We start from the raw sequence: 25120 nt of genomic DNA, 5'->3' as shown, positions 1-25120 counted from the left end.
TATTGCAGGGAAATGGTAGACCTTTCTTGTTTCTGTTGCATTTCATATGTTAAGATTGGGAAGTTTTGTTTCAACAAAAAGATAAAGAATGATCTAGGTAGAGCTATGTTCTGTGCCAGAGCTTCTCTCTACACTTTTAAAGATGTCACACAGTATAAAAAACAACGTACTGTTTTAACTTTGTATTTATTTGTGTATTGTACATTGCTGCAATGTTTTTGAATGGTGGGTGGTGGTTTATAAATTCTTTAAATAAAATAAAGAAATATTGTAACAGGTTTTTGAGCCAGTATTGATACTTTATTATTTTCACTATTAATTCTAAAATAATGTAAAGCTCTGGAGCCTACTTACCTACAAACCAAAGCCTAATATTTGTTGGTGTTTTGGTTGGTTAAAGGAAAAATTGGATTAAAAACAAGATCCAGGTTGGGGCAAGTACTCTTTGGTGAGAGAACTCCAGCAGAGATTTAAAATCACAAAATGTGTAGCAAAGTAAAGCATGGAAATATAAGCTGTTAGAACTTTTAAAATTTCCCTCTCTAAGTTGCTTCCAAAGATCCCCACTTCCCTTATAAAAAAAGAACACATTTGGTAAGTTAAAAATGGTTTACTTACAAACTCTTCAAAGGTCAGATTCATGAGCTTTTTCTTATAGCAGTCAGAAAACACAGGTAGTAAAATTAGGTTCCAAAGTGGTGAATGTATAGAATAACTGTCAACTGCTCTAAGATCTTCAGATGAAGGGCAGTATACAAATTTAATTAATAATAAACATAAACACAAGGATGACTTCCGTAAGCCACATGGTCTGAGCTTGGAGCAACCAGGCCAGACCTCCTTATTTGTAGAAGTTCACATGGTGGAATGGAAGATCAAAGAGTTTGATAACCAGGCCTAGCTAAACCTGGCAGGAAAGCTTACTCTATGGTCTTAACCAGGATTTTTTTTCAGCTGAAACACGCAGGAACCGTGTTCCAGCACCACTCAGGGGGCCCAGAAGTGGGGGGAGAGACCTGACCATCCTCAACAAAACTCCATTGCACCTCTGGCTCATGAGGAGACCCTGCCCAGAACCTGGAGCAGACATCCTCCAGAAAGGGTCTCTTTGCGAGCCAGAAGTGCAGCAGGGTTGTGCTGAGGCTCCTCAACCTCCTGGCCTCTTTCCCAGCTGGCACACAGGAAGATGCGTCCCTGCATGTCAGCTCTTCCAGCCGCCTTGTCTCTCCTGCTTGTGTGTGCGAGCTGGAAAAGCAGGGCTGCTTGGTGGACTGGCAGAGCTGAGACACGGGGAAGAAGCCTCTTGACACCTCAACAGAACAAGCCCCCATGCTGCTCTGGCACTTATCTGAATTTTGCAATACTAGCCACGCAATGTGTACAAAAATACATATATTAAGGTGAAGTGTGGATATAAAAAAATAGTATACAAACATGCATTATATTCAAGAAAATAACCCTGCAAAAATAAGTATGTTAGGCAAAATTGCATACAAAAATCTGTATCTTTGCAGAAATTAGGAGGAAGAGGTGAATATTAGGAGAAATTCAGACTAAAATGCTGATGGATTTTCATGAGGACTTTTAAAAAAGGCAAACTGGTGTCAAAAAGTGGAGAACTGAACGTGGCAAAATAAGAAATTCACATTTTCACCCATCCCTTGACACAAACACAAAATTCAAGGAACAAAGTGCAACATACAAAAATTTAAGGCAACAAAATCCCACTTTAAAAAAAGAAAAAGAAAATTAGAACCATATACATTCATCTCTTTGCCTCCCAAAAATGTCAGAGAGGGCAGGAATAAACCCCTCAAGTAGTAGCTCCTCCTAGTAAGGGTTCCAGTTGGGGGGGGGGCAGGGTTGGCAAGTGGAAACCTGGACCCTTGGTGGTCCAGCAGAATCTCTTTCCCTTAGGAAATGAAACAAATCATTGCATGAGGGCTATGGAATGGTCCATCTTTTATTTTTATTTTTGTCCATCTGTGCCAACGGATTCATACACTGTATCTGTCATCTTAAAAATGTCAGCTATTGCTATTGTGCTGTGGCTTATATTAACATTGGTTTTGCTTCCTCCTTCCTGGTTCATTGCCTTAACAAAGAAGACCTTCATGAGCAATCAGGGCAGTCAAGCCATATCAAGCAGGGAAACGGAGAAGCATCGTAACCTTTTCTCAAACAGAGATGACTTGTGGCAAAGACTTTACCATATTCTGTGGGCCCACCGCAAACAGAGGGGAGTAGGCGGCCTTCTGCTTGCTTCTTGCACTTAAACACTGGAATTGACCTTTTAATGCCTCTGACCCATGTCCCTAACTTCACTTGGTAAGCCTGATACATTTCATAAGCTCCAGCAGGGGATCCCAATAATTTCCTTTCCTCCTCCTGACCTATGCTAATTTCTGTTGGAATTTTAAACCCTCTGCCCAACCAAACACCATCTTATACTACAGGCAGGGAGCCATGATATCGATTGGTTTTTATTTACTTTTGAACTTATTAGTTGCCCTTTTGCAAAAGTATTCAAATGGCTTATAGAGTTAGTAAAGAATGTAATAGAACTGTGCAATGTCTACCTTGGTCATTTCAATGGCCACAGCATAATTATAAAAGACTATGGGTTGGTCACACTTAGGCTCCATTGAACCTCTTCACCTTGATTTTGGTGGGTTCTAACTGAATCTGGGTCCATCCCATTATGAGCACAGACTCACACGGAGAATTATTGCAGGCTCAATATTGCCCTGCCCCCACCACTGGTTGACTTTCAGTGTGAGGAGGTGGACTAGCTAGGGATATGGGAGGTGGAGATGGGTTTGTGCTAAGTGACTAGATGAGATGGCACACGCAGTACTTATTAAAAAATCAAAATGTGTCCATGGTAGTAGCTCTTCAGAGTTTTGGACAGGGGACAGACATTCCCAGCCCTTTAGTCCCATGAACCAGTTGTGGCCATAAGTACTTTTCACCAGCTTTGGTTGATACTCCAGTTGTACTCCTATATGAGTAACAAGGCCTTTGCCATGTAATTCTTACCCTGGTGATTTCTCAATTATTGTAATGTAGTGTGCCTTTTAAAAAAAACAGCTGGTCTGTCTGGACCAGAATGCAGCAACTGCCCAGGGAGAACATTCCATAAATTCTGCCCCTCCCCCCCCAAAAAAATTATCTACAGTATTTTGTTTCTGAAATGGTTTTGTCCTTAAATCATAGCTGCCAAGTTATCCCTTTTTTTAAGGGATTTTCCCTTATGCTGAATAGGCTTCCTCGCGAGTAAAGGGAAAACTTGGCAGCTATGCCTTAAATGGCCAAGACAAGGATATTTGAGGGTATGACTTGCCTCATATGGCACTGCTATGCCCCAACCCCGAAAAATAAGATGTGATTCAGAGATGGTGCTCCCCCAGCAACAGACACAAGATTGTAATCTAGTGGAATAGTGGCTTCAATTTGTGGAATTCCTTCCTGAGGAGATTTCAGTAGATTAATTCCACTGGTCCTTGAAGAAGGGTTGTTAACGCTGTTTTGTTGTGATTCTTCTTTTGAGTTTCATACTGCTGATTTTATGTTGCCTCCTGCTGGTTATAGTGATGATTTTAGTCATAGGGTGGGTGGGTTGGTGCTCACACTTGTGTGTTTATTATTTCAATCCGTTGTTAGACTGTTTGGCTGAAAAGCTCCTTACTTATTGAAATAATAATAATAATCAATAATAATCAATTTCTCCTTACATTGCTGCAGCTAAGGCTGTTCCATGGGTTGCTAAAGTTTAACTGATTCCTGCTTTCCTCTTGTGTCTGCAACCCAGTTTCCTAATTCAATCTGTATGGAATGGATGCCATCTGCATGAGCCTGTCAAACTCTGAAATCAATGGCGGGGCAATGCTCTTGGTGCTGTTCTGTTGGAGAAGTGAGATCTTTTCATGCTCCGAACAGGCCCTGCTTCCCCATAATTCTGCTGCATGTGGTTCATTGCAGGGAAGGTTGCCAAGCTCCTTTGCTGTGTAGTTTTAGCTGACTGATAAAGAAGCTCTTATTTATGCAGGCATTTTAAATTATTTTATTGATTCTGTCTGGTTTGTCTTCCAGCCATTTTTGATTGTTGCTATTTGTTCTTTTTAATGTTTGTCTGATTGATTTTCATTTGCTTTCATTGTCTGATTGGACGTGGCTTTCAGTATTTTATAGAAGGAATTTTATAGAAAGGCAGAATGGATGTGTTTTAAAATAAATATAAATTAATAATAAGAACAACAATAATTTATGTCTCGCTTCTACTCAGAATGGCTTGCAACTAAATATATATGATAAAACCCACCAAAACACAATATAATAATCAACTTACAATTCCTATATTCAGCAGGATACTTCACTCAGTCTGGTGGTAATCAACAGCATATTATATCCAATTAAAGATACATGTAGTAATGTGCCTCTTTAATTGTTACGTATATTTGGGGGGGGGGATTTGTAACCTATAGCCAGCTGCCATTGCTACCATGGATGGCAGTAGCAGAATAAAGTAAGATTCGAAAATAGACAGTCACACGAAGGGCAAGGGAACCTCAACTCATGTTATCTTCAAAATGCAGTTGAAGGTGTTTATCACCTCTCGGAATGGGGCTTTGAAAGATGAGTCATGTGGTGAATTTTAATATTCAGCTTCCCTTCATCCTTGTAACATCATGACAGCACCTTGCCCTGGAAACAAACTCAGAAGCTTTGTATTAAAGGCTTCTTCTTACTCATAGCCAAATGTATGTATCATTACCAGATAAAATATGTTTTTAAACCAGATAAACAATAATATTTTTTTTTCTTTTACCTGTTTGTTTTTAAAACTTACTAATGCTCTGACCTTGATCCATTTGGTTAGGGCACACAAATTGACACACACAAGTTTATATTAGATATAGATAGATAGATAGATAGATAGATAGATAGATAGATAGATGATAGATAGATAGATAGATAGATAGATAGATAGATAGATAGATAGATGATAGATAGATAGATAGATAGATGGGCAGACTGATTTCTTTTCCCTTAGGCAGGTTTCCTTTTCTTATCCACTGCCTTTCAACTATACTTATACACATAATACAGGGACCCCAGGTGGCGCTGTGGGTTAAACCACAGAACCTAGGGCTTGCTGATCAGAAGGTTGGCGGTTCGAATCCCTGCGACGGGGTGAGCTCCCGTTGCTCGGTCCCAGCTCCTGCCAACCTAGCAGTTCGAAAGCACATCAAAAAAAGTGCAAGTAGATAAATAGGGACCGCTCCGGCGGAGAAGGTAAACGGCGTTTCCGTGCGCTGCTCTGGTTCGCCAGAAGCAGCTTTGTCATGCTGGCCACATGACCTGGAAGCTGTCTGCGGACAAACGCTGGCTCCCTTGGCCTATAGAGTGAGATGAGCGCCGCAACCCCAGAGTCGGACACGACTGGACCTGATGGTCAGGGGGCCCTTTACCTTTACCTATACACATAATATATAAGAAAACCCAGTTTCTGCTTGCAATCTTTTCAAGTTTTTTAAAGTTCAAATTCAGCCCACAAAGTATTTTGTTAAAATCTTTCTGCCATATTAAAAGAAGCCTTCAGTGATTTTTGAAATAATACCTTCACTGGGGTCATAGATATTATGTATTTATGGAATATCTTATTTATGGCATATTTGTATGCCCTACCTTGTTATAGATACATTGCTGATTCATTGACCTATATGGAAATCTGTTTCACAAGTAGAAAATCTAACATAGCAGTGAAAGTTGTACTTTATGTTCGTTATCTTTAAAAAATATAACAACTTCCATTCATGCAGAAGCTTACAAAGGGTGGGCTTTTATCTAACTTTCAGGATTTTGTGTGGGAGGGTACCTTTATATCTCATGTTTCTTCCCTCACAGACTCAAGTTAATTTATGTGGGATTACCAGACCATCGCCCATCGAGGCACTGAATGGACTCAGATGTGCTTTGATGCAATATAATTAAGCTTTCATATGGCATTAAAGACACTTCTGGAACTATAGTGGGATGTTTTGCAAGTTTAGTGCTCATTTTCCATGATATTTGCTTCCAGGAAAAACAATGGTTTGAAGATAATGAGGGAATGAGCGCTAAACTTGCACCGTAGTAGCGTTCATATTGTGTGAAAGCTCAAATGTAATGTGGAAATGTTAATATGGAATAAAATGTCATGTGAATGCAGCCTACACCACACCCTTCCAAACCATGTTCTGGGATCTTAGTAGTTTTTGAGCCACCTGCAGATGACATGGAAGCAAGAACCAACACAGTATTGATTTATTGAATTTCTGTCCTGCCTTTCCTAGTAAAGCAGGCATTCCCAAACTTTGGCCTTCCAGATGTTTTGGACTACAATTCCCATCATCACTGACCACTGGTCCTGTTAGCTAGGGATCATGGGAGCTGTAGGCCAAAACATCTGGAGGGCCGCAGTTTGGGGATGCCCGTAGTAAAGGAACCCAAGACAGCAAACCTCAAAAAGAGGAAACAGTACAGTTAAGATAAATATTACAAATAAAGCTGAAATGAATATTTACAGTGAATTTAATGAATCAGCATGTGCTTCTGAACTGAAGAATTTGTTCAACGGTCACACTGCCTCTGATTAGAAAACCAAGATCACTCCAGTTAAATGTAGCTGGATGAAAACTACCACCAAGCATGCTTCATGCATAACTGCTTGGTGTTTGAGCAATATTTACTGTAGAGTCATGAGTATTTTTTCAGCATCTGGGTCAGGTTCCCATTTCAATGCCTTAGGCATGAATCCAAGCTATTTCCCCTGGAAATATAAATGGATTTATTCAATTTAATTAGCTAACCCAGTATAAATAAATTTAGAATCTGGTTTTCTATGTCCATCTGGCCACATGAAGTGAAGACCAATTATGCTAAAATGATATGCATGCATAACTGTAGATAAATATTGAAGCACACATGTTGCTTAGCATAGTTTTTCTTAGCATTTTGAGTATTTAAAGATAACTCCTTGTGTTGTCAAAGCAAATTAACTTATTCTTTGAAAATCAGCCTCCTTCTTTTTTTGTAGGTGCATCTTGCACTTCCTCACACATTTCTTATTATTGATAGCTTGACACGTTTTTATCTCCATGAACAACAAAGACATGTATAATTCCATGCAATTGTCTTCTAAGAAATAGGGGGGGGGAACTAATTTACAATACAAATATATTAGGGCTTTTTATGTAAAAAAAGCATCACATGTGTTGATCAAAATGACTTACTTTACAATATGTGATGCTCAAAAGAGAACTAATTGTATTGCATGTTATAAATGTATATTATCTCCCATTCAAGCTGTGCTAAGGAGAAAAATTGACAGTAGGCATCCTGCTAGGTTATTAATACAGCATCAGTGTTATTCTAGCAGCCTTTTTAGAATCCTACACTAGAAATTACTTTATTAAATTACAAACTTGAATGTAGATTAAAGATCTCCTACACATATATTTTGCATTAGTTATACTTTTGGCTTCCCTGATATATTAGCTAAAGCTACACAATCCCACTGGAAGAAGAAACTGTGACTTATTTAATTCCAAATTCCACCTTAGCTAGGACAGTTACTGCAGAATGAGAGTATATATATATATATATATATATATATATATATATATATATATATCACGCACATACTTGCAAATGCTACATGATGAAAACATAATTGTCATGTATGCATACCTGGTGTATGTGTGTATGCGTATGTATATGTATACAGGAATAAACTCTTCCTAATCAGTTGTGTGCTTTATAAAACAATGCAAGAGAAATGACAATGCTGTCATTTGTATATGCTACTTCAGTTCTGTAATGGAAATCTGTAATTTTTCCCCCTTGCCAACTCATTCCTGACAATGTTAATGATTCACTATAAAGCAGCTTCTGTGCTATGATTTGTGACATCCGTACTGGTTAGATGGGAGGACTAGGCAGGTTTCTAGGGAGTGTTTTGGATGCAGAAATGCCTTGAAGATAGCACTTTATTATATTTAGGACAAGTATGACATCCCACTTCAAGGAAAAGGCCCCTATACATATTGAGAAGGGATTTCTGTGGTTTAAGTGGGGAGGAGAAGGTTAGTTTAAAAGAATGCCTCTGTGTTTTTTGAGACGACATGAAGATAGGGGGGTAGAGAAATGGAGGCAGGAGGCAGAAGGATTATGGATAATGGAAGAATTTTGCCTGAGGGTATGTCCCTGCTTTGCCTATTCCTGTATAACTAGAATATTTATAATTCAAATACTTATCTTTAATAATTAAAAACCAACGAATATTAAAGACAAAAGGTAGAGAATATTACGTACACATGTGTAGGCATCATGCACTAAATCCCCACAATTGCAAAATATAGCAAGAAGTAGATTTAAAGGAGGTTTTTTAAAAAGTGAATGTATTAAAATTGTCTAGAAAATAGAATTTCTAATTCACTCTAGTTCTGCCAGAAGTGATACTCCCTTACTGCTTATTCCTGCACATCCAACTAGTCATGGAGAGAGCTACTAAAAATACACTGCTTGGTGATTTGACATCAGTGCATCAACAATTAAAAAGTGGGATGCAAATATTGTAGGGTTTTTGGTTGCTGGGGTTTTGTTGTTGTTGTTTTGTTGTTTTAAGATCTTGAAAGTTTTTTGTTGTTTTTTTGTGTGTGTGTCATGATTTATGAAAACAGTGGGTTTGGCAGAGAAATTGGAAGGGAGGGCATCCTCGGAACGTGGTCTTTACATAGCTTAAGTAAACTGCTAGTTATAGTGGAATGTCACAGCCTACCACATTCATTGCCAGCCTCTGATCTGCTTTCCATAGACAGCAAAGAAACAAAGAAAAACAGCCCTTACTGTGGATAGTGAAGAATGTTTGAAAAGAAAAAGAGACCTCAAATGTGCCCCCAGGAATTATAAAGCTGTCAGTTACAACCAGAAAACAAAACAAAGGCTTCAACAAATAATTTATAAAGAGGAACTACAAAATATATTGAAACACACAGTAATAATAAGATTCTTCCTATCTCTGTCTTGGTTTTTTTTATTTAAAAAAATCGTTGCTTTTTGAAGCAGTATAAATAAAGTTGGGAAATTAGGGCAAACCAATCGGCTACTATTACGAAACCTTGTTCCAAAACCTTATATGCAGGTAGCTTAGTAGCCAAAAGAAGGGTAAATCATAGGTCTGAGTGGAATTATTCAATCCGGGCGAGAGAGCTCAGTTATTGAAGCATGTGGCCTTTAAGAAAGTGAATTTATGGATGGTAGCTTAAACTGATGTTTGAAAATCAGAGGTGTTAATATTTACACCTTTATTCATTATGGCAAGGAAAAGATTAATGAAGAATTAAACATCCACATCTCTTTGCTCCTCCATCAAGCAAAGTAATCCCTAGTTGAACATTAACTCAACCTGACAATAATAGGGAGAAACTGCTCTCCCCTATATCTAGCATGCGAAAGAAATGCAACCGCATCTGATTGCCAGATTAATATATTTATGCTAATGTAACTATTGCTAATGAATTAAGCCAGTGATTTTATTATTATTATTATTCAAGAGAGTTAAGTGTACATAGTCTGAAAATATGTCTTGAGGCAGAGGTAAACAATTGTATTAAGCAATGGTGTTAATAATGAATATGCTGTGTAACACCTCTTCAGCTCCTTCAGGTTTGCAGCAGTCCTGGACCAGGTTGCTAATGACTTGCCTCAAATAGAACTGATCAGGTAAAAACCTACGTACGTATATTTTAAAGAATTACTATCTGAAGAGCGAATGAGGCAAGGTTCATACTCCAAGAGCTTCCGCATCAAATGCTCTTCACTGTCATGAAAACCTCTCACCTAAACGTTGCGAGTCTCCCATTATTAGGAAGACTCTAGCAACTAAATATAGAAAATATGACCAATTCTATGTGAATTTAATGGCAGATTTAAAATATAAAAACATGTGCCTAGATTCTCTCAAGCACAAGGGGAGACACAGCATGCCTCTCAAAGTAAGTTGCTGATTCAATGGAATTGGGCTGATGATAGGTTCCAATCCTGCTTGTAGGCTTCCCAGGCATCAGGTTGGCCACTGTGTGAAAATGGAGGCGGGATGAAATAGACTTTTGTTCTGATACAGAAGGGCTGTTTTTATGTGCTCTCTTAATTACTCTGCCCCGTCTCCTGCGCTGCCCGTTATGCTTGGAACCCTCACTCAGACCAAATCCCCTCACCAAAACCTACCTTTCATATGAAACAGTGATCTTTAATTTAAATGAAGCAAAGAATGTTTGAGTACATTTCCCTACATCCATCCCTAAGTAAGCTTGCATCAGGTTATATCCAGTCAACCCGAAGTATTGCTGTATATTGCTTTAAATGTCTATTCCACTCTTAGAAAGCAGTCTCAGTTGTGCTTCTGGACTGGTCTTTGACCATAATAATAAATTATTATTATTACTATTATTACTATAATGTTTATCATGTTCATTCATTTCCATGGCTGAGCATAACTGCACTGGATACAACTCACCATCCTCTCCATATTTCCTTCTCTCATTTTATTTGGAAGCACCTCAAGAAAAGGACCTGCCAACTTTTTAAAAATACCATATACCTAAATCATCATATGTATAATGTATCGATGAATTATCAACATACAGGCATATTCTGCTTCAATTGCCACAGTTGAAGGACCAGTCGGAAATCACTGTATACGCGAACATCGCAGTGGCATCTATCTGTGCAGTGTCAGCCCTTGCGTTACGTTTTCCGACATGAAACCATGCCAACTGGGAAGGATTACATATGGGAAAGCAGTAGCCGCCTTGCAAATGTGAAATCACGAGCATGGTGCAGGCTTCAAATTAGATATCAGATTAGACGTCTAATTTATTTAATCCTCTGAAGTAAATAAAGAAACATAGTGCGTGGTAGTATTTTCTTCCAGATTTAGGAATTCCACCCAAGGGGGTGAGAGACACTTGTTTCATCCAGTTCTGGAAAGTGGCCAAGGGAAACATGACTGTTCTAGGGTGCTTTGAGACGTCTGTACTGGCTGCAGCTCGATAGTAGAAATAGATGGACACTTTATCCCCACGACATCCTCCAAGGTCCCCAAGATACCCCACGACTCTGAATCTGTCACACATGTGTAATACCGGTAACATTCAGTGCTTCTGTTCTGTACTGTGCCACCCATGGTCTATGCAAGAGCACCAGCTCCTATCATTATCCAGGACTGGCAGGTTCTGAAGGCAATGGATGACTGTAGTAAAACACCAAGGTTTGTGTCCCAGGACAACCAGGAATTATTCAGAAATCCAGGATCTAATTCAGACATGGAATTTCTGTTTCCTGGTCTTCTGTCCCTAAGTCTTTCCACATGCATTTCCCTTTCAGCAGCAGCCGCCAATGATGTAAAACAGGGAAAACACACATCTTAATCAGAACAAACAATAAGTAAAACTAGATGCCACCAAGGGAGAAGAGAAATTCAACTTATGGGTGCCATGTTCTTTATAACATGTCATTCTGCCTAGAAATGTACACACTAGTGAGAACCATAACAATAAACTAAACTAAACTGTACACACACGCACATATGTATACGTACTGTATATATTTCTGGCATAGAAATATATCGTTACATTTCTTATATGTGCGTGTAATCTTTTTTCATGTTTTCCAAATGTTTGAATCATAACAAAAAGGTTACAGAGGCTTTGTTAGTACTGATTTGATGTAATGAAAATCCAGAATTCACTGAGTACATTTATTTCACTTAACACTTGCTTCAAACACATGACAAGGTGTAATATTCCTCAACATTCCTCAGTCACAATCTGGAAAGTACTGTGTACCTTTTCTGGATATCACAAAGGTGAAATCTATTCTAAATAACAATTATTATTTTTTCCTTTAAAACTCATATGGAAGAAGTAGTTGTGTGCCAAATTATAGGACATGGTTTGAATCAAATCTCTCCACCTAGGGAGTCTTCCCACCTCTTTGGATATTTGCATGTATCTTCTAAATCTATTTTAATGAGCTCTGTATAACCTAGCACACATACCTCTTAAGCCTGATGAATGAGTAATTACTATTTTGATTCCCAGGAGAGGCCTTTGAAAACCCATCTTGTCACAGAAGTTATGGGCATAATATTTTAATTGTGGATAGGATTGTATTGAGATATTGCTCAGGCCGAATGTTTTCCCCGATATAGTGATGTTCTAAATGCCTCATTCTATTAACTCATTCCCCCCCCCCTTATATTTTACAGGTGCTGTAAAAACAAAGAGATGTTTGCTGCAAAGGAATTTGGGTTTCTTACACAAAATGCAGGTAAACATTTAACAATTCTTTCATTCATTGCCAATAAGTAACCACAGTGACACTTTTGAGATCAGTACTCGACACTCCATTTCTAAACATCTACATGGGCCACCTGTCTTTATATATAGAAGGTGGTCTGTGGTTTAGTTACTAGCTGCTACAGTCAATACATTTGTATGTTAGGAAGAAGAAGCCAACCAGTTTTTGGTTTTGTTTTTAAGTTCTTCCGTATCTTTTGACTTTGCCACAAGCATGAGAGAGGAGTCTTTTCAACCCTCTATAAACAAGTACAACTTTACTCATTTGCCATATCCCAATGTGCCCAGAAACTGAAACAATCTTGCTAATTGCTGCGCATACCTCATTAAAAGCATAATGTCTCTGTAGCTTTTCCATACAGAGCAGCAGTGGTCAGCAACAATGACCGCCTCCTGCATCACCGCAGCTTACCAGTGCTCCCAGTCCCACATCCACCTCACCACCACCTTTCCCCTCCCTAGCTCCGTCCTGGTGAACAGCAGTGACACTGGTGGCAGGAGGTCAGGCAAACGCAACTGCCCCACCAGCTGCTAGCACAGAGATCATCTACGCTTGCACTGTTGTTACACCACCCACCCAAATGATCTGGGCACCATCACTGCCCTAAGTCTTCTATATTCACCTGGGGGATAGTAGTGTTTGTAAGGAAAGGAAAACCAACCTCCCTTCTCTTCCATGTAATGAAAAGTATTCGGCCAAACAAGCAGAACTTATTCCTGTTCTGTAACGGGCATGATTTGTTTCAGAATGCCTGGGTATGGGCTATCACAAAAAGAATTAATCGTTGTATTCACCCTGTTCTACTCCTATTTGTTTGGCCCTAGGTTTCAGAAGGCTTTGGCAAACTTTAGCTTCAGCAAACTTCAACAAACAGCAGAGCACTCGTGATGGACCAAAGTAGATGACCCAAGACTTTGAAAACTGCAACTCTGTGATGTTTTGTGCAAGCTGCTTGGAGCTTTAGCTACCATAAAACATGGGGGCAGTTGTGAGAACTCAACATCTTTGGGTGACAGGAACCTGATGATAAAGTTAAAGAATTAGATATAGATAGATGGATGATAGATAGAGATAGATGATAGACTAGATAGATAGATAGATAGATAGATAGATAGATGATAGATAGATAGATAGATAGATAGATAGATAGATAGATAGATGATAGATAGATAGATAGATAGATAGATAGATAGATAGATAGATAGATAGATATAGATAGATATGCTAAAGAACTGCTGAGAAAGCAGAGGTCCCAGACTATGGACATCCATAATCTACATCTTACGTTGGTTTGCCTACATATATAGTAAATTTAATGTAAAAGATGGAAAATTCTGCTTTGTCCCCTGATCAATATAAAAAATGTAGAGAGAAACATTCCCCCATTCTTAACTTGTGCTTTCTGCCTGGTCTGGCTGGGTAACTATGAACTTGATTCTGAAATCCTAGTTATGTGAGGAAATGTAGAAAATTAGGCTATGCTATGGGAATCATAAATTCTGTTAGATAACTAGATGGCTGAAGACAAGAGACCAACATTTAAGTCAGAGTAGGAAACAGCAAGTTTAAGATTCTCATTCAAATTCCACTTGGTTTATTGCTTTGTCAATGAAATTATAATACTATAATTGCTGATCTCATGCAATTTTAATCCATATTATTTTTCAGTACAGTATTGTATTGCTTTATGTTGTTATGTTTTGCTTCAGCAGCCAGAATGACAACATCTTCCATATGAAAATACTACTATGCCCTGAATAGGTTGTAGGTGATACGTCTCCTCTAGATAGCCTGGTAGGTGGTACTGGGGAGGAGTCCATGGTTGTGGTACATGTTGGCACCAATAATATGGGCAGGCCTGTGCAAAGTTGGGGTCAGCCAGGTACACTTGCCCCAGACCTTGGAGTGCTAAGTTGGCTGGGTCCCCCTGCTAGGCACCAGCTGCTTCTTTGTTTGAATTTATAACTTTATTCTAACAAGACTCCTGCCCCGGGCCTCAGACAAGCTCTGCACAGGCCTTAACATGAGGATATGTAGTTGTGTGGTCCCTGACACACACAAAATAGATAGTTAGGTAGGAGGTTGACATCTGAACAGGCGCGTCTTACCCATAGAGGGTAGGAGCGCGGGGCGCCGGGGCACCAAGTTCTGGAGGGCGCCAGGGAAGAGGCGGAGGCTGGACACAGCACCTCCCAGCATCAGCTCGCTGCCCTTGCCCGCCTTCGCCATGCCACGCCAAAGCAGCACTCCACCCAGAGCCTCTGTCTGCTGTGGCCACCGCAGCATGAAGCAGCCAGCCTCTGCCTCTTCCCTGCCAGAGGAGCCGCCCTCCAGCTGCTGCCTGCTTCCTCCAGCCCCCACCCCCAGCAGCATTGTCCTTCCTAAAAAAAAAACACTCTGGGAAACGGGGGGCGCCAGAGGGAGCTTTGCACCATGGCACCGGATATGCTTAAGACGTCCCTGCCTCTGAAACCAAATTGGCCCAGGAACTTCCAGAAGAGTGTGTCTTGTTCAAAACAAAACATTTTGGTCTGCCCTGATGTACAGACTATTGCATAAAAAAAAATTGTGATGAAAATTTTGCTAGGCAGAAAACATATTGTGCCCTTCAGGTAGCGTAGCTGATTCATAGCAGCCACCTTAGATTCAGAGACACTTGACAGATGGATGAATACAAATATCCCCACGTATACCTGCACAGAAAGCTCGGCTAATGTAAAGGTCGCAAAGGAAAGAGGAATCCAGAACATCACATTGGTGGTGGGTGCTCATGTTAGAATGAATCTGTAATGCATGATCAGCACACTACAATGTCCCAAAACCATATTGACAAATTGTATTGTTGAGCTATGCATTAACAGTGAATGGTCTTAAGTAGTGGTCTAAAACACAGAGCCTAGGGCTTGCCGATCAGAAGGTCGGAGGTTCGAATCCCCGCAACAGGGTGAGCTCCTGTTGCTCGGTCCCAGCTCCTGCCAACCTAGCAGTTTGAAAGCACGTCAACGTGCAGGAAGGTAAATGGCGTTCCCGTGCTCTACTCTGGTTTGCCAGAAGCGGCTTAGTCATGTTGGCCACATGACCTGAATGCTGTCTGCAGACAAATGCCGGCTCCCTCGGCCAGTAAAGCAAGATGAGCTCTGAAACTCCAGAGTCATCCGTGACTCGACCTAGCAGTCAGGAGTACTGTAAAGGTAAAGGTGAAGGGACCCCTGACCATTAGGTCCAGTCATGAGCGACTCTGGGGTTGCGGCGCTCATCTCGCGTTATTGGCCGAGGGAGCTGGCATACAGCTTCCAGGTCATGTGGCCAGCATGACAAAGCCGCTTCTGGCGAACCAGAGCAGCGCACGGAAACGCCGTTTACCTTCCCGCTTGGAGCGGTACCTATTTATCTAGTTGCACTTTGACGTGCTTTCGAACTGCTAGGTTGGCAGGAGCTGGGACCGAGCAACGGGAGCTCACCCCGTTGCAGGGATTTGAACCGCCGACCTTCTGATCGGCAAGCCCTAGGTTCTGTGGTTTAACCCACAGTGCCACCTGCGTCCCCTACCTTTACTATAGAATGTGTGCAGGAGATAAATTTGACAGAAAACAAATGCCCCAAAGAAATGTATAGGCGCAGCAGAAGGGTCAGCCTCAGAAACTGAACAAGAAGCTGACTCTGCAGATGAGTGCGGACTGTTAGATTCCAGACAGGACAGCCATGGGTCTTTCCTTCCCAGGGAAGAAGCCTTTAGCTCCCAAGGAGAGGAAGAGTTGGAAGCCAGCCAAAGTCAGGCCACTATCGGATAAGCTGGAGTCCGAGACTGTGTCTTCTGGAGAAAAGACAGCCCAACTGATCAGTCCTCACATGAGGAGATGGGAGAGGCTCCAAGAATTGCGGAAGGGGAGGAGGAGAAAGGCAGGGTTCTGGCGTCCTTCCTGTTAGGAGCGGGATTCTGATTCAGATTGAGCAACTCCTTTGCTGAGAGGAGGCCGGAAGCCTTGCTCTGGATGTGTTTTTCTTATAATTAAACATACAAAATGCTGACAGAGACTCATTACTGCTTATCAGACTGATTGCATGCCAGGGATCATTAGAAATTGAGGAAGTGCAGAACATTACACTCCAAGGGTATCTCACATTGCTCTTCTCACAGCTTCACAAAGCTTGGGTCCAAAGCAGCAGCTAGTCGTGGCGGCTGGTCTCTCAGTGTAGCCTCTCCCAGCCAGCGCGTGTGGAGTTCTGCCTACTTCCTGATCCTTCTTCCCAGAACCCCCTGCTCCCAAAACCTCTGTTGTAAAACAACAACCTCTCTTACTGCAGTGACATCACTCATGTGTGTTATCCTGACAACCTCCCTTTGTTCCTGCCAAAGCCTTCTGCCTGGTTGATGACTTCCACTGAGGGGCTAATGGCTGGCCATCAGCTCCATTGTTTCTTCAATGACCCACCATCACCAGGCTGGCCTCACGGGTGTTAGCTGGTGTTATTCCCAACCCTTGCTATATTCAGGGATTTATGAGTTTGCTCAAATTCTGACCCTTCACTGAATGTAGAGATTATGGGCGTTCTGTCCCTCCTAAAATCATAAGACGATGAACCTGCCCTTGCATAAATGTCAGCAGAGAAGGCCCTGCTTGCAATCTCACAACCAAGTGAGGCCCACAATGTGGGGGTAAATGGAAGGATCTCCTTTGTGGTAGCCCCACACTTGCAGAGTTACCTCCACACTGAGGTGCACTATGCATCAACATTGCTGTACATCACCAAGTAAAGTCATATCTCTTTGCCCAGGCAAAGAGGGCTGAAAATATTGCCCTGCACACTTTTATTAAGGGCTTAGTTGTGATTAATGTATTTGTGTCGGAATATTTTTAATTGGTGGTTTTAATGTTATGTGTATTTCCTGCTCTAGGACTGTCTGCTGAAGAAGTGCTAATATAAGGAACAAAGAGTGAATTTGGTGAGAAAAGTAGTTCGGACAAAGAGATTTATATAATAAAAATGCTATGAAGTCTGCATGAGATGTAATGAAATAAGGAGTGTTTAACTGCTTTCATGAAGTGCAGTCATTTCATACCTAAACATCTTCATAATATCCCTTTTATTGCTAAGCTTCCACAGGTGGAATGCACTGAAAATAAAACTTTCTGCACTTTCAAGCAAATTTCAGTTTGACCTTTTAAGATATTCCTTGAAATTTTTAACCACTTTTCTTCTCACAGAGCACTTCAAAAGATGTGTTAGTAATTGTACATGAGCAAGAATGAATGTGAAGAGCATTCAGGCAGCTAATATGAGTGCATTTGAAAAGGCTTTGTATTGTAAACCCAAAATAATTCTGGAATGACAACTACAGTTTCTTCTCCAGCCTAAGGAACCTCTTATAGTATGAAAAGAATAATTTCACAAGCCTGCCTTTGCCTGACAAAGATGTCTTGGCGTATTTTTATAGGATCCAGTCTAAGGGATTTTTTTTAACCCCCTTGCTGTACTTATTACGGGGCTTGTCTTTAGATTGTTAGCAGCAAAGGGTTCAGACTGTGTAGGCTTTAAGCTCTGTTTTCTCCAGCAGATGTCACTTGCAGTACATAATAATTTATGTAAAGAAATAAGCGAACATAGTATTTTGTTCTTTTGCATTTGAAAGCCATAGTTAAAAAGCTGTATGGTGTCTTATGCAGGCAGTAAATTTGGGCATTTGAATTCTGTAAATACCAAGCAAGAACTTAAGCAAAATGGTTTATTTTCAAAATTCCTTCAGTAGCACCTTAAAGACCAACTAAGTTTTTATTTTGGTATGAGCTTTCGTGTGCATGCACACTTCATCAGATACCTTTATTATTTTCAGTTTGATCTCAGGGAGATTATGACTAGATCTGCTGTAGTTAGAAAAAACAAAACAGAAAACAAACAAACTCACTTGAAATATGACATCTGGGCTAAAAGATACCTAATAAAAACAAATTTGGAGAACCAATCCAATGCATATATTCTATTTTGACCGATTTAAGAGCCATCCTGTATATACTAATAGCATACTCATTCACTGAGTGTGAATCCTTACGTAGTATAAACAACACACATCATTGTGTGTGGATGATCAGGCTGGGCGGGGGGGGGGGAGTAAGCTTTGCAGATGTACCAAAAGTATTTAGAAGAAAAACACTAAGGCTGCTGTCCTACATCTGAGAGTAAGCTCTATTAAGCTCTATGGGACTTCACTTGAAAGCAGACATGGGTTGCACTGTCAGGGCGTGGAACCCATAAAACAACCCAATGTGGACTGAACGTGCTCAGTGGGCACAGAATGCAAACTAATTTGTTCGAACCAGTTTGAATATTGTATTTTAACATTGTTGAATCCAGCAAAATCTGGGACTTTATGGTGAAGGGTGGGTAAGAAATCTAATACATTGCTGTTCACAGGGGGTGGGTAATGGATTGGCGATGTAATGGAGTATCCTGGGAGAGGGCATAACTTGCCAGCTGCAGGAGAAAGTTGAGGGCTTTTGTTTGTTTGTTTTTAATGACTCCTCTTTCTAAATGTACTTGACCAGCACTTGAGGTTGAAGCCAAAAAGGATGTACTATTTCCTTGGCACCTTCCCTAACAGGCAAGATTGAACAGTGGCACATTTCCTGTGGGTGGTAATGGCAAATCCTAGGGCTATAACTCTGTTGAAGAAATTGCTAAAAGAGGAAAACCCAGTGCATCGTTCTAAATTTATGGTAGTAAAAAAAAAAAAAAGTGTGATCTGATTCAGCATTAAGGCATGCAGCAAACTTTCTTGGGGCCACTTAGGGGTTCTTCCTTCTGTAGCATTTGCTACATGCCACTTTGTAGTTTACAAAAGCTAAACTTCTGCCTTCCTGAGCCTTGTGGGCTTCCTTTGAGGGGTTGGATTTGATTCTTCTAACACAACCCCTCACTCTGTTCAACTGAAATCATAAAAAAATATAATCATGCTGGAAAAAAGAAGAGGCTCAGGCAGAGTCCGAGATGCACGAAATACTAGAACATTCTTCAGTAAAATCCTGTCTTTTTCCTTCCATAATCCACCACTTAGCCTGGCGCTTTGGTTCCACGAGCTACTGCATGACCCCTGATTGCAGGGAGCCATACAATAGTTGGCTTGTTAGGGTGGAAAAGGTGAAATATCCTTTGCTGCCTCTTATTCCTTGGCAGGAAATTGGAATTGCCAGGATTTTTTTTTAAAAAAATGAATTTATCGCAGGTCAGACTCCTTCGTTTTTAACAGCTGTGGGGAAAGTAGAAGTTCAGTGGACGGAGCTCTTTGAAATGTGGCCATGCAGTGATGTGGAAATGAATTCATCTGCTTAATTTCTATATGTTCCACAGCTGTTAAAAGTAGGTGTCTTGTGGACAGTGGGAGAGTTGGCAACCCCAACTGCTAACACTCAGCACTTGGTCTTTATTGCTAACCTGAGGGTTACCTTCTAATTTATGCAGTGCAAAAGGTTTGTTGGCTATAGTATATATGAACTGCAGGTACCCACAGCCAGCCTTGAATCTCTGTTACATGTATCTGCAGGCTACTAAAAATTGCAAATACTTCTTTGTCGCACACATGCATGTTCTGTGTGCGCAGGTAGCACATTTTACGTAGCTGTGTAAAAAAAAAAATCATAGCCCTCGGTTCAGAAAAAAATAAATGGTTGCATTAAATTTCCTTTGAAGTCAATGGGATAAACCAGTGAATTATGACTAACTTGTCTCATTAATTTGTAGGATTTAGCAAACCTCTTTTGGATTAAGACAAAATTATGTGATACACCCTCAAGGTGTACTGCAAACTTTGTTAGGGCTACTACCATAGGATCTCTGTTAGTGCATCTTGCTAGAAGCTGCTAAACAATTCATATGCCACAGAAAGTATAACTGTGCCTGTCAGATTCAGGGAGAGTAAAGAGTCTTGACCTTCCAAGTAGGATATGCATTGCCACTGCCTTGTGCTTTAACATCTACGGTTAGAACAAGAAATGAGAATATCCTCCTTTTCCCATTTTGTCCTCTCCAGAATTTCATTCTGCATCAGAAACCTAGCTTATATGGCCATCTTTGTATTGGAAGAAGCTGCTAACTACCAATGAAACCAAAAGGTGCACAGGTCAGGTTTCTTTTAGAAGAAAATGACTTACAACTTGGTGTGCTTTTAAAAAAAATATAAAGAAACTGGACTCTAGTTTTAAAAGGCAATGGGCTGGACCCTAAGGCGCCCTTTTATTAATGCCTTTGAGCTAGTGGAGGCTCCCACCAATGGTGTGGTGGGGCAGGGAAACTTCATGTGCTACTTCTGGCATCCCTGACCATTGGCCATGCAGACTGGGGCTGGTGGAATACAGGAAGATCAGGAAGTCTACAGGTTTCCAACCTCTGCACCAAAGTAATTTTCACTCCCTTCTCCCTGCAGCTCCTCATGCTTCCTCCCACAAAGTTCTAGGAGGTCCTCCAACCTCCAAAGTTATGCAGGAGCTCAGGGCTGTAGGAGCTAGTAGAGGAGGAGGGAATTGCCTCTCTTCCATTAGGAAGCACCATTATGTGAGCAGAATTTTTAGAATTTAACCCAATATGTTTTAGAGCTAAGGAACTCCCCATATAAGCTTGGAAATACAAAAAAAATGTATTTGAAAGGTTCAGAAGTTTAGTTATCATGAGTAAGATTTTGAAGCTCATGGGCCATAATTGATCTCAGATTTAGCATACATAATCCAAGTCTCCATTTGACTGTGACCTTTAAAAATGATTTGCCCATTATTTGTTTTTATTACTTGCTTTCTGAATTTCATGTTTACAATCTACCATAATATATGAAGCTATTTAGTTGGTTTTAATATGATTTGTGCTAAAATGCAGGTGTAATGACATGCAGATCTATAGAGTTTTTTGTAGTTTAATATAATAAAATAGGGGGAAAATGGCAACAAGATACCTCAGAATGGCTTCAGTGACCAGTTTTTATCACTTTTGTGGGGGGAAGTAGTTTATTCCTCTAAAAGCTGTGATCATGTCTAGATCATGTAATTCCACCTTGTGCTAAAATTAATATACTAAGCAATTAATCTGACATTTCTAAAAAAATGTTATCAAGTGCCTCAGTGTTGCTGAAAGTCTGGCAACAACGGAAATGACCTATTTTCACTGTTGGCACAATTGTTTTTTCAGAGTTCCACTCTCTAGGAGGAAGAAAATTCTTTGGAGTCACACTGGAATGCCATAGCAATGGGGTGTACTATATCTTTTAAAAAACCCACACAACTAAAAAAAACTTAATAGACTGGGGAAATACTCTTATTTCTTTCACGTTTTTGCAAGCTTTTATAAAGTTGCCTAGTTAAAAGAAGCAATAACATTCTTGTTCACAAGACCAACTGTGACCAGAGGCGCCAATCTTCTGCTCCCCTTTCAGTCTCACTTCCCAACCCAGTGAAATGGTTTAATCTGGAGAATTACAGCAAGATGTGAGGAAAAAGTGAGTCTGGCAATACTTCCCTTGAGGGATTATAATGGAAATAAGAATACAGTGGTTACTTTAGTGTGCCAAATGGTGTGTACGTGTGTACTAACAGTGACCTTGATCTTACTGGTCTCTTTAAAGTGCAGAAGTAGATATGGTGACTTGTGTCACTGCTGTGGAAAGGAGACTGACCTTTGGAAAATGACAGAGCAGGCTTTGGTCTATTTTCAAGGTAAGCCTTTTCACTTTTCCCATTATAAGAACCTCTGCTACACACCTGATTAAAAAAGGGGTACAAAGTCAATACCTTTTTCCTTCTGCGCCGCAGCAGCCCAGTGGACTTTTGCCTTATATGTGCAGAATTTGGTTACAGGAGTTGGCGGCATGATTTCATCGGCATGATGTAATTATTGTCAACTATATTCTTTCACACCACTTTCCCCCTTCCCAGACTTCACGCTGGAAATAGCTATTCTGTGAATGATAAACCTGACTTGGAGAACAAACCCCTTGCACCACCTTGTCAGGTTAGAGCTAGATATATAAATCCATTCAAGCATGTGCCCAAGATATTAAATAATGTTTCATCAACCATTTGTTGTGAAAATCAATTCCTTCCCTGAAGATGTGAGTAAAATATCTCGCGCTTATTTTTCTCTTTTTTAAAAAGCAGCCTTTTGTTTGGTCATAGTCCAGAATCGACAAACAGTTGTTTTCCTTTAAAAAAAAATCTGTTTGGAATTTTAACATGGAGCACAGAAGTATATTTTGGTGTTATGGAAGCACAGGAGACATTTCAGCTTCTGACAGGCCCATCTTGGGGATTGGTGAAGAGGACACAAGGTTATCCTTTTCCAAAGTTATTTGACATCCGGGTTTACCCTTCTGCAATGTTTTGACATGGGTTAATTGTCAACCTCATCCATGTAGGTGGATACTATTAAGCACAGTGTTACATGAAGTCACATGATTCTCTTGTTTAAAGAACCACAAGTACCACTTACAATTTACTTTGGTTTTGGTGTCAATGTTTAGGATTATTTTATTTGACTTAGTAGAAAGACTTTATTACTCCAACAAAACAAAACAAAAAAGCCAAACAAAAGAACAAGAAAACAATCCTGGACACCAAGCAACTGAGAAAAAGAAAGGCATCACATTACAATTTCTCATTTTTAGTAATATTAATAATATTAAAATCTAAAAATGTAAGCCTGCTGTTGTACATTAGAGTCCTGTTTTAAGCAGTATTCTCTTCTAATTCTGTGGGCTCATTGGTATTTTAAACTACGGTATTTGAAATGTCCAGTACGATTCACAAAATAATACACAAGTGTCAATACTTTATTCCTCCTGAAAAGCAAGCCAATATGAAATAGTTTTGATTTAAATGGGAGACTTGGCTGCCTTTCAAGGTATCTTCCTGTACTCAAGCAGCCTGCACCAAATACTGGACTGTCATACTCTAGAAAATATTGCATAGATCATCTTCAAGAGACATACTTTCATGACAGTCCCTTGATTAGCATGCGGACCACGTAACTGAAGTTATCTTAAAAGAATTGCATATTTTTATTTTTGCATTTTACTGTACGGTTGTGGAACTCAATGCAGTCCACTATGGGTGCAGCAGTCACAAAAAGAGAGGTCCCTGCAGAGGATAATAAAGCCCCATTTTCCTCCCTTGGTAGAGCAAAGGGTTGAATGTAGACATAGGAAATAAATACAGACACCCCCCCCCCCAATTCCCTGTAATGTCTGTGAATGTGTGGAAGATGAGAGGGTGAATCTTCCTATGCAGTGGACTGGATTAAATTGGTTTGTAGTGGTGGGGAAGTATTAGTATTACAAGCAAAGGCAATACAAGATTTGGGTAGTCAACTTTAAAGTTTTTACTGAAATTAAAATTTTAAAAAAACCTAATCAGATGGCAGGTTTCCAACAGCAGACTGAAGTGGAAAGAATACAAAAGATATTGATGCTGCTTTATTTACCACATATACAATATTTTATTTTTCTCTTGTGACACAGAAATTGTAACCACAATTTACAAGTGTATGCCCACTCAAATTGCTATTGATTTTGGTGATGTGTTCCCCTGATATTATCTCGCATTAACCTCATTCATAAAACTGTTTTGAATTATTTCAATCTGTCAATTATTTTGACTGCTAAATATTCAACTCAAATTTGCACTTACCTTTTTTGCACTTGTTCTTATTGGCAGAAAGTCTCTATATTTGACTCTGTTTGCAGATTAAACCACAAATGTACATAGTAAACTAACCCCAACGGCTCCATTTGCTCTCTTTTTTCAGCCAATAGATGCATCAGGATTCTGCTTGCTAGATTACATATATTTTTGATCCTAAACACATTTGCATTCACATGTGGATTCCAGCAGAACTTATTTCACCTAAGTGTTGTTAAGATTTCTACCCTGATGAGAATCCTTTCCAAAATTTACCATGAATAGGTTGACCCGCATAATACAAAACGATGATGCTGATAATCTGTAATTGAAGAGACAGTTAATTTATACCTCCTGCTGTTTCAAAACAGTCCAGTGGGACACAGAATGTCAAAGTCTACTTTAACTGTGAGCTTGGGGAACTGTCGTGGTTTAGATTAGATGTTTTGTGACCCAAACACATTGATTTCTGTGCTGTCTTACCAAACTAGTACAGTATGGTACTTTTTTACTACATTTTTATCCTGCTTTTCAGACAATTGTTGTCTCTCAAAGCTGCTCCCATCAATAAAAACAAAAGAAGGAGAGAGGGGGTATGAGGCCCTGCCATTAGCCTTATAGACGGAACAAGACAAGATACACAAGTGGGGGGGGGGAGATAGAGAATGCAGATCTGTTCTCCAAAACAATGTGGTGAGCCTTATGTCCAGTTCAAACCAGGTTGATCTTCCTTGCTGGTGTTTTTGACTATTGTTCCTTCAGTTAATGGATGGGACCAGAGTGTCCTTTCCCTTTGCTTCTATTCTAGAGCATCCTTTCAGGCAAGGAGAGGGCAAGTGAGACTCCTGAAGCTACAGTACTTTTCCTTTGGCAGATGGATGGAGGCAATGTGGTCCCTCCCTTTGCTGTGATGTTTTTCCTGGGAGACTGAGGAACCAGCTTCCCAGTGGCCCTTGGTCCCCTGGCCAATGGCAGAGTGTGCTCACATCTTTCAATTCTGCCGTGTATGTGTGTGTGTATCCTTCTTCAAGTACAAAAGAATCTGAAAGCTGGCTGAGCTAGAACCT

The sequence above is a fragment of the Zootoca vivipara genome, chromosome 1 (genome assembly GCF_963506605.1).
Source record: "Zootoca vivipara chromosome 1, rZooViv1.1, whole genome shotgun sequence".
Lineage (NCBI taxonomy): Eukaryota > Metazoa > Chordata > Lepidosauria > Squamata > Lacertidae > Zootoca > Zootoca vivipara.
The sequence above is the reverse complement of the archived record's forward strand: the minus strand, read 5'-3'. Positions refer to the sequence as shown.